We start from the raw sequence: 14,864 nt of genomic DNA, 5'->3' as shown, positions 1-14,864 counted from the left end.
TCCTTTAGATTGTAAGCTCCTTGAGCAGGGACTGTCCTTCTATGTTAAATTGTACAGCGCTGCATAACCCTAGTAGCGCTTTAGAAATGTCAAGTAGTAGTAGTAGTAACACAATTTTAGTGCGCGCTAAAAATGTGAGCCTGCCTTACTAAAAGATGCCCTAAGTTTCACAAATACCAATTTGGATGTTGTGAGAAGAAATTCATCCAAACAGTGCTTTATGAACCTTTTTGGATGTTTTTCTCTTTCAAAATGAGCCTCGTATTCTTCTACTTTCCTGTTTTGTATGCGTCAACACAGGTTTATTGCTTATCATATATAAATAATGAAATACAGTTCTGTGCAGATATGAATTTACAGTACTTTCATTTAAATGAAGTCATTATTTTGCTTATTCTCAGAATCCTACAGAAAGTTGTAATGTACCCAAAGCTGTCTGTCATACATTAGCCTTTAATGAGAGAGGCTGTGGACCTAAAATAACCCTTGAAAAAGCAGTTTCATCTACAGTAAGCTAATATGAGCCTGTACTAATACATTCGGATAGGTACCTCTTGAAGACTGCAGTAAATGTCTCTTCCCCTTATGGACTAAAGTAGTGAGCTTTAATCATGAGCCAGTGCCATCAAAGAAAATACATTTCCTCTCTGGTAGGTTCACAAATGGTACAAAGAATGTATTTCTCTGGAATAAATATCAGAGGAATTGAGTGGAAACCTTTTGGAGTTCAATATTTCCTTTATCTGAACTGAACTGCAACTCGTATTAAAAAGACAAGAAACTTCTGCCTACATCAATATTTTCGCACCATATGCCATTTATGCAAATGATTGGTATGCTAAATACTACTACTACTTAACATTTCTAAAGCGCTACTAGGGTTACGCAGCGCTGTACAATTTAACATGGAAGGACAGTCCCTGCTCAAGGAGCCTACAATCTAAAAGACAGGTGTACAATCTAAAGACAAGTGTGGAGTCCGTCTGATAGGAAATACTATATTTCACGAAAGGTTAGGTGCCGAACGCAGCATTGAAGAGGAGAGTTTTAAGCAGAGATTTGAAAATGGGTAGGGAGGGAGCTTGGCGTAGGGGTTGAGGAAGATTGTTCCAGGCAAAGGGTGAGGCAAGGCAGAATGAGCGGAGCCTGGAGTATACATCCAGATATTCCGTTATATGTCACATTTAGAAAAATTCCAAGCTTGGAAGTAGTTTCATCCTTGTGAGTTCATAAAGAAAAAAAAAGAGCTGATATTGGAAGTCAGAGTTTGTAAAAATTGTGCATGCAGTCAAGAGTGTGTTGCAGGAAAAAAAAGAAGTAATAGGTTAAGGGGGTTATTTTAGAAGCCTTATTTGTGATTTCCACATGAAAATACTAGCCCCGCTGTTCACTAAGCCATGCTAGTGGCTGCTGTGGGTTAATGCCGACACAGCCCAAGTGAAGGGGCTGTATCAGAATTGCCACATGGCTTAGTAAACATGGGAGTAGCACATAAACATGTATGTCACACAGAAGTGTAAAGCCTGGTTATAGAGCGGGAAAGGAACTTGATATACTGCCATTCTGTTGTTTTTGTAACTACATTCAAAGCAGTTTACATAGAGAGCTAGATATTGTTGGAGGAGTGTAGAGCAGGCACTGTAAAAGTGGATGGGACTGGGAAAGACAGGCCTGATAAGATAAATAAAGAAAGAAAGAAATAACAGGCCTGAGAGGATAAATAAAGAAATAACTGCCAAACCTCAACTTCTCCTCTGCACTATGTTTGGATAAAGGTAAGAGTGTCCATTTGGAGTGGCCTAATTTCAACAGGAAAGCACAGTTTCAATCAACCATGTTTCTACTAGACACAACACATCTAGGCCATGCTCTAGAATAAGATCTTTAACTAAGTTGTCCTTGCCACATAAGGAGTAATTATTTAGGAGACCAATGCTGATTAAAAAGCCTAGCATGGTGAACAAAAACTTAAGTAGGAGATTCACTGACGTGACCTCCAAGAGGTGATATCTGGGTGGAGCCAAGCAAATTCCCGAGTTCACGCCCAGCTACAGATGAGCACACAGATGATGTCCAGGACCTGTGAGCACTCCCACCCTTTGCAACAGGAAGGAGAAAAAGACTTGGAGATCACAGTATGGAAAACAGCAAAGCAGACCTCAACCTTCTTCAATCCAGTGCACCTTTAGCACCCTCAATCACATAATGGTTTCTAGTACAACATGACTGATTAAAGATTACCCATATATTATATCAGAAATCTTAAAAGGGAGACTTAGGAATTTGTATAACAGCATCTCTAGCCAAGAAGAAACTTTCAATAAAGAATGAAATGCCCCATCAAACACTTTCAAAGATTTCACATCACCTTATGTTGCTACAAATATGTCATCTACTCAAATTGGATGCCAGATCTCAGAGGATTTCCACAGACATAAACATGTCACTTAGTAACAGTTGATGACAAAGTAGAAGGCAGCTGGAATATAGCTCAAATAAGCAAGTGCAATAAGTTGCCTGAGAATATCAGAGCATTAATTCAGTGAATTAAAGGAAGCATTTCAAAATTCAGCTTTTTTTTTTCTCAAATCTATGTCTAACTGCTGGTATTCTGCTATAGTCCTAATGTATTTGAAACATAGTGGCAGAAAAACAAGAACAGTTAACAGAAATGGGAGTATGTAAAAATTAATATGTTTATAAACGGGGTGGATAATTTTATAACAGGCCACTTATGTGAGAAGTCCAAGGGGGTGCCTATTTCCAGCCTATTTTATAAAGACACGTAGGTGGCCATCCAGCTTATAATCGAAAGACAAAAATGCCTATATTGCGACCTAAATCAGGAGATAGGCGTTTATCTCCCAAAAACGAATAACGCGGTATAATCGAAAGCCGAACTTGGACGTTTTCAACTGCACTCCATCGCGGAAGCGTACAAAGTTGACGGGGGCGTGTCGAAGGCGTGGTGAAGGTGGAACTGAGGCGTGGTTATCAGCCGATCAGAGATGGGCACCTTTCGCCGATAATGGAAAAAAAATATGCGTTTTTAGCGAGAATTTAGGGCACTTTTCCTGGACCCTGTTTTTCCACGAATAAGGCCCCAAAAAGTGCCCTAAATGACCAGATACCCACTGGAGGGAATCGGGGATGACCTCCCCTGACTCCCCCAGTGGTCACAAACCCCCTCCCACCACAAAATATGCCGTTTCACAACTGTTTATTTTCACCCTCAAATGTCATACCCACCTCCCTGGCAGCAGTATGCAGGTCACTGGAGCAGTTATTAGGGGTGCAGTGGACTTCAGGCAGGTGGACCCAGGCCCATCCCTCCCCTACCTGTTACAATTGTGCTGCTTATTAGTCATCCAAACCCCCGAACCCACTGTACCCACATGTAGGTGCCCCCCTTCACCCCTTAGGGCTATAGTAATGGTGTAGACTTGTGGGCAGTGGGTTTTGAGGGGGATTTGGGGGGGCTCAACACACAAGGGAAGGGTGCTATGCACCTGGGAGCTCTTTTACCTTTTTTTTTGTTTTTGTAAAAGTGCCCCCTAGGGTGCCCGGTTGGTGTCCTGGCATGTGAGGGGGGCCAGTGCACTACAAATCCTGGCCCCTCCCACGAACAAATGCCTTGGATTTATTTGTTTTTGAGCTGGGAGCTTTCATTTTCCATTATCGCTGAAAAACAAAAACGCCCAGCTCACAAATTGTCGAATAAAACATGGACGTCTATTTTTTTCGAAAATACGGTTCGGTCCGCCCCTTCACGGACCCGTTCTCAGAGATAAACGCCCATGGAGATAGACATTTTTGTTCAATTATGCCCCTCCACGTGTCTTTATACAATACTAGGGACAAAGAGGCAGGAATCATGGCTAGATTGAAGATGCAGGCATTCATACTTGCTCAGGAGCAGTTGTAAATGCTTGTTCATAAAGTATGCATGTATATACATATTTTATAAACAATAGGATGAATTTTATAAAATCATTTTCATGCATATGCAGCCACATATGCATGTAAATGACCTGTTATAAACTCACCAGCTTAAAAGTACATGCATGGACCTGATATGGGAGAATTCTAAGTATGGTGCAGAATGTTAAGCATTGCTTCCATGCTGAGGGGCCCTTTTATTAAAGGGTTGCTGTGCGGCAACCCAGAACTACCACAGCCCAATGAGGCTGCTGGTGGTACTGCCTCAAGCGCGTGCCATTTCTGGTGCTACGAAAAATAATTCTGCAATTTCTAGTGCAGCAGTAACCCCGCAGTAATCGATGACCAGTTGCAAATTCTACTAGCAGATAACACTGGCATCAATTTATTTATTTATTTATTTAGTTGCATTTGTATCCCACATTTTCCCACCTATTTGTGGGCTCAGTGTGGCTTACAATACATTGTAAATGATGGAAATACAGTTTCTTATATTACATTACATTATGATTATGGGTTACATTGTCAACAGATAAAGGAAGACAAGGTCAGATCAGTCGCCTTTGGGGCGTGGAAACTAAAGGATATGGTGTAAGGGATTTAATACGCTGATCGAATAATAGCAAGTGAGCGATGGGGTAGACAGTTTTTATCTGTGGGTAGATATTGAATGGGAGAGTACGGGGACGTGGATTACGTGGGGTAATATCTTGAGGCATTGTTGTGATGTATATGGGATTTATATGTTTTGCTCCTTGCGGTATGTTTTGTCAAAGAGATAGGTCTTCAATTGTTTGCGGAAGTCTGTCAACTCGTAGACCGCTCTCAGGCCGCGTGGTAGTGCGTTCCAGAGTTGCGTGCTCTTGTAGGAGAAGGTTGAAGCATGTAGTTCTTTATACTTTATGCCTTTGCACTTAGGGAAGTGGAGGTTGAGGAAAGTTCTGGATGATTTTTTGGCGTTTCTGGGTGGCAGGTCTACCAAGTCGGACATGTATGCAGGGGCTTCACCGTGGATGATTTTATGCACTAATGTGCATATTTTAAAGGTGACACGTTCCTTAAGTGGGAGCCAGTGTAGTTTCTTGCGTAATGGTGCTGCACTTTCGTATTTTGGTTTTCCGAAGATGAGTCTGGCTGCTGTATTCTGAGCTGTCTGAAGTTTTCTCATTATTTGTTCTTTGCAGCCTGCGTATAATGAGTTGCAGTAGTCCAGATGGCTTAATACGAGTGATTGTACCAGGTTGCGGAAGACAAATCTTGGAAAGAATGGTTTTATTCTTTTCAGCTTTCACATGGAGAAGAACATCTTTTTTGTTGTGTTGTTCGCGTGAGTTTCAAGTGTAAGGTGGCGGTCGATTGTTACTCCGAGGATTTTTAAATTTTCTGAAATTGGCAAGTTTAGTTTAGGTGTGTTGATAGTAGTAAATTTTGTTGTATTGTATTGGGAGGTTAGTATGAGGCATTGAGTTTTTTCTGCGTTCAATTTCAGTCGGAATGCATCTGCCCAGGTGTTCATGATGTGTAGACTTTGGTTGATTTCGTTAGAGATTTCGTTGATGTTTTGTTTAAAAGGAATAGATATCGTTACATCATCGGCATATATGTAAGGGTTAAGGTTATGGTTTGATAGAAGTTTTGCTAGTGGGGTCATCAGTAGGTTGAAAATTGTTGGTGAAAGGGGAGATCCCTGCGGTACTCCGCACTCAGGTGTCCATGCAGCAGATGTGGTTGAATTTGATGTGACTTGGTATGAGCATGAGGTTAAGAATCCCTTGAACCAATTTAGGACATTGCCTCCGATGCCGAAATATTCAAGAATGTGTAATAGGATTCCGTGGTCAACCATGTCGAAGGCACTTGACATGTCAAATTGTAGGAGGAGTATATTGGAGCCAGTTGCTATCCATTGCTTAAATTTGGTCAGTAGGGTAGTTAGTACTGTTTCTGTGCTGTGATTCGAGCGGAATCCTGATTGGGCATCATGCAGTATTGAGAACTTGTCGAGATAACTTGTGAGTTGCTTGGTTACTACTCCTTCTGTTATTTTAGTTATTAGTGGTATGGATGCAACTGGTCTGTAGTTAGTTAATTCACTAGCGTTTTTCTTTGTGTCTTTGGGTATTGGGTGAGTAGGATTTTTCCTTTTTCCTTTGGGAACAGACCGTTTTGTAGCATGAAATTCAGGTGGTTCGTTAAGTCTGATATGAATTGATGAGGAGCTGATTTCATGAGGTTACTTGGGCAGATGTCTAATTTGCATTGGGATTTGGCGAATCTTTTAAGCGTTCTAACGATAAGGTCTTCTGACAATACTTCGAATTCGGTCCAGATCCTGTCTGCTGGGTGTATTCCGTCTTCAGGGTCTAGACAGTTCAGGAAACTCATTCTCCTCTTTACCTCATCTTGTGCATGGCCACTTGGTAAGAATAATCTTATCACATGGTCATGTCTTTTTTAGGGGCTTCTTACCTGCTGCGGTAAAAAAGACCCTGACTTGTGGCAAAAATGGCCCCCACTGCTACCACATGACCCTTTTTACCACAGCTTGGTGAAAGGATCCCTCTATTTTTGTCACAGAAAAGCATTCTAATGGATGTAAGCCATCGAAATGGGTCAGAAACGGCAGACCTGCGTGAAAACACACTTATGCACTCATTTATAGAATAGCACCTAAGTGTTTCCAGTCAAGGACATTCCCTTAAAATGTGCCAGTGTTATACAATAGTGCAGATCCATGACCAACTTGCATGCTGGGATTTACACCTGGTTTTAGTTGGTGTAAAGCCTTGTGTCCAAAGTAGAGCATGGATTCTGGTATTATATACTATTATATAAAGGGTGCCAATCCCGGAACATCCATTATACAATACCATTTGAGTGCCATTTACCGAATTCAGCCCATAGTGAGTACTTTGCTGGTAGGCATTTGCAGGGGAGGAGTTTGGGCAGACTTTGCTAGCATACATAGTTAAGTGGAATATAAATGTGCAATTAAAGTAAATTAAATTACACTAATCAATGTGTGCACTAAAGTAATCTAGAAGTGGACATTTACATCTGCTTGAGAGGTGACAATGAAATTATATGTTTCAAGAATTGGATTGCCTAATGAAAGTTTATACAAACTTACAGCATGCTTTCCTTAAGTCTATTTTAGTTCAATTATTTTTATCCCTCGTTTATCTGGAGAGGTGCAACCACTTTTGATAAAAGTTTGGCATAAGTTCAGAGAAGTACCCTATTATGATGAAACTTGAGTGTAAGACTGGTAGGTAACTAAAGCTTGAAGTTCATTTATTTTCCTAGTGAAGGTCAACTCCATGTGAGATATTTAAGCAATGCAAAGTGCATTGGCTTAAATGGCAGCTTTATAAGGGACATAGAGACAATATTGTTTACTAAAGCTTAGCTCGAGTTATCTGCAGCAGGGCCCATTTTATTGCTATGGGCCCTACTGCAGATAACTCGAGCTAAGCTTAAGTAAACAACCCTCTAAGGTTCAATGGCACAGGAAGTTCCTGCAGTGGTAGTTTGAGCTGCAGAAAGTTATGTCATTTTTCTGTCTCCCCTACCATCATTCATTTCTCCTCCAACTCTTATTTCTTCTCTTTAATTAGTTTCCTTAAGTACCATGACCCAGTTTTCAGCTGCAATGGTGACCATGTTAAATTAAATGTGGGTTCTGATATTTAAATTAATATGTATATTCAGTGCATGTATATGTGTGTTACTGATTCTCAGTCTCTAGCTATTACATGGTCACTGCCCTAAACTAACAATCTACAAGTGAATTCTATAAACTAGCTGCTAACATTTAAGGGCACGTTACATATGTAAATGTTTAGAATACTAGCATATACTCAGGTATATGTGCATTTACAAGTGTATATGTCAGCATGTTGTTTAAATATCTGCTTAACTCACGGGCAGATGATCAGAAGCCCCGCGCTATCCAAACAGCGATCTAAAAATAGCGCTGGAACAGCGTAGGGCTATACCACCTCTATGATCAGAGCTAATAGCATGAAAATATAGGCACACAATTAGCTCAGATCATAGTGGAAAACTGCAGGAGGATCATGCCTGAGCATGCGCTCAGGCACTATCTTCCCGCACTAGTTTGCAAGGTCCGAGCTGTCAAAAGTCCGGACCTGTCAAACAAGGAGATGAAGGTCCATGGGACCCCCATACTTCTGCCATCCACCACCCCAAGTCCCTCTCAGACAGTGACATAAAGGGCAGGAGGACTGGTGGACCTCCAGCTCCCCTAACCCCCCAACATGAGTGCTCCCCTAACCCCCCAACATGAGGGCCCAAGTGGGCTCCCACCCCAACTCTGATTCTACCTGGTGGCCTAATGGAGTCCTCCCCCCATACCTCATAGATTGAGGAGGCAGTAGCACTCCCTTATATATTAGGGAAGTCCCACCCAGCACATCCCAGGATGCACTGTGAAGGGCAGGGCACTGCCATTTTCAAGGTGGTGCTGGACGAGAAGGGAGTGTGCTACTTCCTCCTCCACCAAAGAGAATTGGAGTTGTGGTGACAGCTCACTTGGGCAACCAGGGATTATTTTTTGGTTGTTGGAGGGGGTTAGGGGGCTGGAGATACACTGGATCTCCATCCCCCAGGTCCTTGTGTCAGGGGATGTGTCAGGGGGCTGGAGATCCGCTGGACCTCAAGCCCCCATGGCCTGGATTGCTTATGGAGGGCTTTGGGGGGGGGGGCCTGCAATCATGCAAATGTATGCTGGACAGCAGTCTCCATTCCTCCCCAATGCTCCGCTAACCTTAATGCTAGCTCTGAGGTGGCATAGGGTTTGCTGCGGGAGCAGCGCCAATGTTTGAAGCGCTGTCCACTGACCATTGGGGAGGAATAACTAATACCCTGTTTAGCATGCATTTGCATGCTTATTGCATTCAGAGCTGGTGAGCGTGTTGTTACATGCGCTCGCCAGCTCTGATGATTGGGCAGGAGCAAACACAAGCACTAGTACGGCGCTATTGGCCTCTAGCACCCATGCTTGCTTCTGATCATCCGGGCCACAGTGCATATTTGCAAGGGGACATATACAGGCACAGAGCATGTGTGGGATGTAGGTGGGGGGTTCCCACTTAGGCATTCATCTTACAGAGTTATGTGGATTGCTGTGGCACTTAAGTTTTAGATTCACTTTATAATTCCAATCACTACTCTCTGATTTTGTCTGCTTGCTCTGGGATCGGTAGCATGGAATGTTGCTACTATTTGGATTTCTGCCAGGTATTGTGACCTGGATTGGTCACTGTTGGAAGCAGGGTACTGGGCTAGATGAACCATTGGTTTGACCCAGTATGGCTATTCTTATGTTCTTAGCTACACAGAACTCCTGCCTGATTGGATATAATGGTCTGATGGCATCTGACATCACCCTATAATAGGAGGCGCCATTATCAGAGGGTTTCCACTGAAGAGTTGAACCGGATAGCCTTAACAGTGAAGTGAGGAATGTTTTTTACTGCCAGTATAAGCTGCACTGTGATTTTGAGATACTAACAGGATGTTTTGTGTCCAACAGTGATACCCGCCATGAGCCCTGAGGAAGTTCCGAAGTTCTGGCCATAGTTGGCCATGTCTAGTGCAAAATGTTGGGAATCCTAAAAAGATAAGTTTTCCCAGAATTTTTTGACCTATTATATGAATTAGACTGTATATGGAGGTTTTTTTTGCTGGTGATGACAGCAAGTGCTCCTTGATTTGATTGGCTGTGTATCTAAAAGTACAGAGTCCGTTGAGGCTTTTTCCTCCAAATTTCTTTTCAACTTATTGACAATTATTAAGTGTGCAGCTAAACACTAAATTACAGTGACTTATACCTAAGGAGGACTGAATTGTTGCTTATAAATTTATTCACTCTTTAGATTTCATTATATATTTACACAGACGTTATGTACAGTTATTCTGAATTGCAAGTGCATTATTTGCATGTTCATCATTCAGCCTGAAATGATCATTTTCGGCAACTTTTTTTGAAAATTGTTTTGTCCTGGACATGCAGAGACCATCTGTTCTGGATGTAGAGATGCCAAATGCAGCATTTTCTATTGGTAAAGTGTTATTGCAACCAGGGGTGTTGTCTCCAAAAAGACCTTTCTGAATAACTGTTGATTTAATGGAGAATTTGGCTGCCACCCTTGCAAACAACCTGGCAAGACAATCAGCATTGCTGGCGGTCATGTTGATCTGTTTCTTTTTAATGATAATGAACCATTTTATCCCTGAGGGATATGCAGCTTTAGGCATCATAAGGAACAGAAATCAATTACTAGAGATGGCTGTGCTATGACAAAGTGCCAATGTTGTTTTAGCCTTTTTAACCACTTGTTTCAATAGTTCCCTACTATCTTCTATCCTATTTATTTATTGGCATTCCTCTTCCTTTTTTCTTTTTTAATTTGATTGTAAACCACTTTGTTGTGTTTTTTTTTTATGAAGAGCGATATTTAAAGTCATAATAAACTATAAACAATGTGTAGGAAAGTACAGTTTTATGATCTACACTTGGATAAAGGTTACTATTACATGTATTTAATAGGAAAGATTGAGCTTGTACATAAATTACCTTGTTCTTCAAACTTATTTCAATCACTTACTTATTGTACATAAAATACAAAAAATGGCAGTGGCATCCCAAGGGCAAGGGGACGGGGGGGGGGGGGGGTATGCCATGGGTACAGGCAATAAGGGTTGCACCTCTCCCTACCCACTTCCATGGATCCAGTGCCTCTCTCTTGTGCCCCTCTCCTGCTGGTCAACACCTCTCCCTTTCCCCTCTTAGCTCTCCTCCTCCCCCCAAGTTCTTCAGACTTCAGCGTTTCACAACCGTGTGTGTCAGACCTGAGTTCTTGTACCAATTAGAGCGCTGCTGAGCCCGGTACTCAGACCAGGTTCTGCTTGGCGGCTGGACAACCCCGGGTTTCACCTGCGCTGACCGCCGTTCCCCAGAGGTTGAGCCCCTAGGTGTGGGCGGCCTGCAGGGTTTATGAGATGGAGCAGGAAGCGGGGTGATGAACATGATGGCCAGACAGCAGGCAAGAGAGTGATCCAGGTACAGGCAGAGTCAGTAGGCAGGCAGCAGGTCAAGAGAGTAATCCAGGTACAGGCAAGGTCAGTAGGCAGGCAGCAGACACAAGAATAATCCAAGTACAGGCAGAGTCAGTAGGCAGGCAGCAGACGTGAGAGTAATCCAGGTACAGGCAAGGTCAGTAGGCAGGCAGCAGACAAGAGTAATCCAGGTACAGGCAGAGTCAGTAGGCAGGCAGCAGACACAAAAGTAATCCAGGTACAGGCGGAGTCAGTAGGCAGGCAGCAGACACAAGAGTAATCCAGGTACAGGCAAGGTCAGTAGGCAGGCAGCAGACACGAGAGCAATCTAGGTACAGGCAAGGTCAGTAGGCAGCAGACACAAGAGTAATCCAGGTACAGGCAGAGTCAGTAGGCAGGCAGCAGACATGAGAGTAATCTAGGTACAGGCAGAGTCAGTAGGCAGGCAGCAGACACGAGAGTAATCCAGGTACAGGCAAGGTCAGTAGGCAGGCAGCAGACACAAGAGTAATCCAGGTACAGGCAAGGTCAGTAGGCAGGCAGCAGACACAAGAGTAATCCAAGTACAGGCAGAGTCAGTAGGCAGGTAGCAGACACGAGAGTAATCCAGGTACAGGCAAGGTCAGTAGGCAGGCAGCAGACACAAGAGTAATCCAGGTACAGGCAGAGTCAGTAGGCAGGCAGCAGACACGAGAGTAATCCAGGTACAGGCAAGGTCAGTAGGCAGGCAGCAGACACAAGAGTAATCCAGGTACAGGCAGAGTCAGTAGGCAGGCAGCAGACACGAGAGTAATCCAGGTACAGGCAGAGTCAGTAGGCAGGCAGCAGACACGAGAGTAATCCAGGTACAGGCAAGGTCAGTAGGCAGGCAGCAGACACAAGAGTAATCCAGGTACAGGCAAGGTCAGTAGGCAGGCAGCAGACAAGAGAGTAATCTAAGTACAGGTTAAGTCAGTAACAAAGAACAAAGTAGAGGAGAAGCACACTACTGAGCAAGTAACACCTACCAAAGTAGAAGCTGAAGCAAGGAGTCTAGGGAGAGCTCAGTTGATAAAGTGCTGGCATCTGACATCAGCAGGGAGAAGGGGCACAGCCATAGGACAAGAGCAGGGGAAGGAGGAACTAGAAGACCAATAGGAGAGAAGCAAGGGAAGCCAGGCAGAGGAAGAGCAGACCCAGGTGCATGGAAGCAAAGCAATCAAGGAGCCTGAAAGCCAGGCAGAGAGAGAGCAGAGCCAGGTGCATGGAAGCAAAGCAATCAAGGAGCCTGCAGCCAGAGAAGAAATGCTGGGCCTGCATTGGGAAAGGGGCAGAGAAATGCTGTATCCTGGGGTGGAGAAGAGGGACACAAGAGATGCCATGGGGGGGGGGGGGGGGGGGGGGGGGGGGGTCATGCCAGACCATAGTGGGGGAGAGTTAGAGATAGACATACTGGACTGCAGGGAATGGAAGGAAGAGAGGGGGAGAAATACTACATCTCTAGAGAGGGAAGAGGGAACGAAAGAGAGACAGAGAGATAGTAGTATGTAGGGAATGGAAGGAGGAAGGGGAGAGATACTGGACCTCAGGGAGGGAAAGATGCTGGATTGGGGAAGAATGGAGAGGAGAGAGATAGAGATGCTGAACCACATGGGATTTGGGAGAAAGTTAGGAAAGATCATGGGTCATGTCAAGCAGGGAGGACTGAGAGAGGGGAGAAGCTAGATACTAGGAGGGATAGGGACACATAGAAAGGAGATACTGTGTATGGGGGAACTTAGGTATAGAAATACCAAAGGTCAATACTGGACAGGGAGAGGGTAAGGAGACAGACGGACAATGCTGGACACATAGGGGGTTATGAATATAGATGGACAGGAACATAGGAATGATGCAGGACACTGGGGGAGATAAGGATATAAACGGATAATGTGGACATGGGAGAATAAGGAAACAAGGATGATACGGAACAAGGGGGGCAGGGACACAGAGGGGTGATGCTGGTTATACATGGGATAGGGATACAGAGGGGCAATGCTAGACACGGGGAGGGATATGGACACAAAGAAGAAGATGCTGGACAGGGGAAGATAGGGACACAGAAAAGGAAGATGCTGAACATGGGGGAGGATAGGGGCACAGAAGGAAGATGGATGATGCACATGGAGAAAGAAGACATGTCAATGAACAGGAGACACTGGCAAGAGTTAAGATAAGATAAAGGAAATCAGAAACAAGAGATTGGGACCAATACAAATAAAATTAAATGACCAGACAACAAAGATAGATTTTATTTAGAATTTATTTTTTATTTATTTAGAATTTATCAGTTTTTGGAATGTATATCTGTCAGAGCTGGTGTTAGACATGGCTGGGTCCCCAGGGTAGAAATTTGGGAATAGGAGGGGACCCCAAAGTCCACTATCAAGCTATATATTCTTCAGGTTCAGACAGGTTTGGGGACCTCTTTAGCCAGAGGGTCATGGGCAATTGCCCTGGTTCCACTGCCCCTCCCCCAACATCATCCCCAATATCTGTTATCTTTATATTTTGTACAGCACAGGGTGAAATGCATTTCTTCCTATTTCTCTGGTGTTGTGCCAGAAGCAAGGCTGACTTCTTGAAGTTTCAGTTTAATTTCTGTCTACATATTTTTATTTCTAGTTTGCAGTCAGTTATTCTGTATTTGGTACCTGTGTTCTGTTTGTATGACCGGGACCAGGTATTCTGTTAGCTTGAATTTTTTATTTAGTGATCTGAAGTAATTGGACATGTTCAGTTTTTTTGATAGATGTATTGATGCTCTATGGTGTTGGGGCTGTTTGGCTTATTTACTGAATCCCCTGTTGTAAATATCACCGCACGTCACTGGCTTTTTATTATCACCATGTGCCAGTATTTCTAAACAATTTCAGGGATAAAATACGCCTCTCTGAAAAAAATCTTTTGTTGGTCTAGCAGCGTTTCTTTTCTGGCCATTATTATTATTCATTTCCATTTTGTTGTATAGAGGAGGGGAGTGTTAAATAATGTTCTGCCCCGGGTGTCAAATATGCTAGGTAACACCAGTGAGAAATGGATAAGTTGCTGCAATAATACTAACATGAAATTGTGATTGTGAGAATTTAAGAAAGAACTAAACAGAATAGAAAAATGATAAAGCACCTGAATAATGAGATTTTTTTTGTGTGCTGTGATTTCAGTTTTATATCCAGATGAGTCCTGTTCTTTATTATGAAGTTGTTGACACAGTTTTTTTAAACACTTTTATCAGGAATAATGTTCTATATTAAGATTCAAAGAGGTAAAAAATGCCACTGCTGCAGAGAGCAGCGCCCTAGCAGCAGTAAGAAAAGAAGCTGAAGATGCAGAAGGGGACTGAGGAGAATATCAGCCTGGCTCCCATTAGGTTTCCCTCTGCTGTGTAACAGAGCTTCACTCCCAAGGGACTGATATCATCAGCTGCTGCTGTAGAATGCTACCTCAGAGGCAGTACACTGCCGGGGGGGGGGGGGGGGGGGGGGGGGGCAGTGATAAATACCCCTAGCTATAGCTTTGAACCATGGAAGCAAATCAAATTTCATACAGGTCCTTCAGAAGCTCAGTATTCTGCATACATAACCAGAAATATGGTACTCAAACACTAATTTTCTTATTTCCAGTCTATTCACAACAAAATAGATCAGCTACTATCAATTTGCTATCCAAGTCTGTCAATGAGGCTGTCTCTTCCTGTTATGCTATTCTCGCCTCTGCCTTGAACCCTCTTGCTCCTCCCATTGTCTTAGGTTCTTCACCAGGTCACCTCCATCTTGCCTTCATTCTCACATTTATCCTTCAACCCCTGACACTCTTTTTTATTA

This window comes from Microcaecilia unicolor, chromosome 5, assembly GCF_901765095.1.
Source record: "Microcaecilia unicolor chromosome 5, aMicUni1.1, whole genome shotgun sequence".
NCBI lineage: Eukaryota > Metazoa > Chordata > Amphibia > Gymnophiona > Siphonopidae > Microcaecilia > Microcaecilia unicolor.
Note: the sequence above shows the minus strand (reverse complement) of the source record.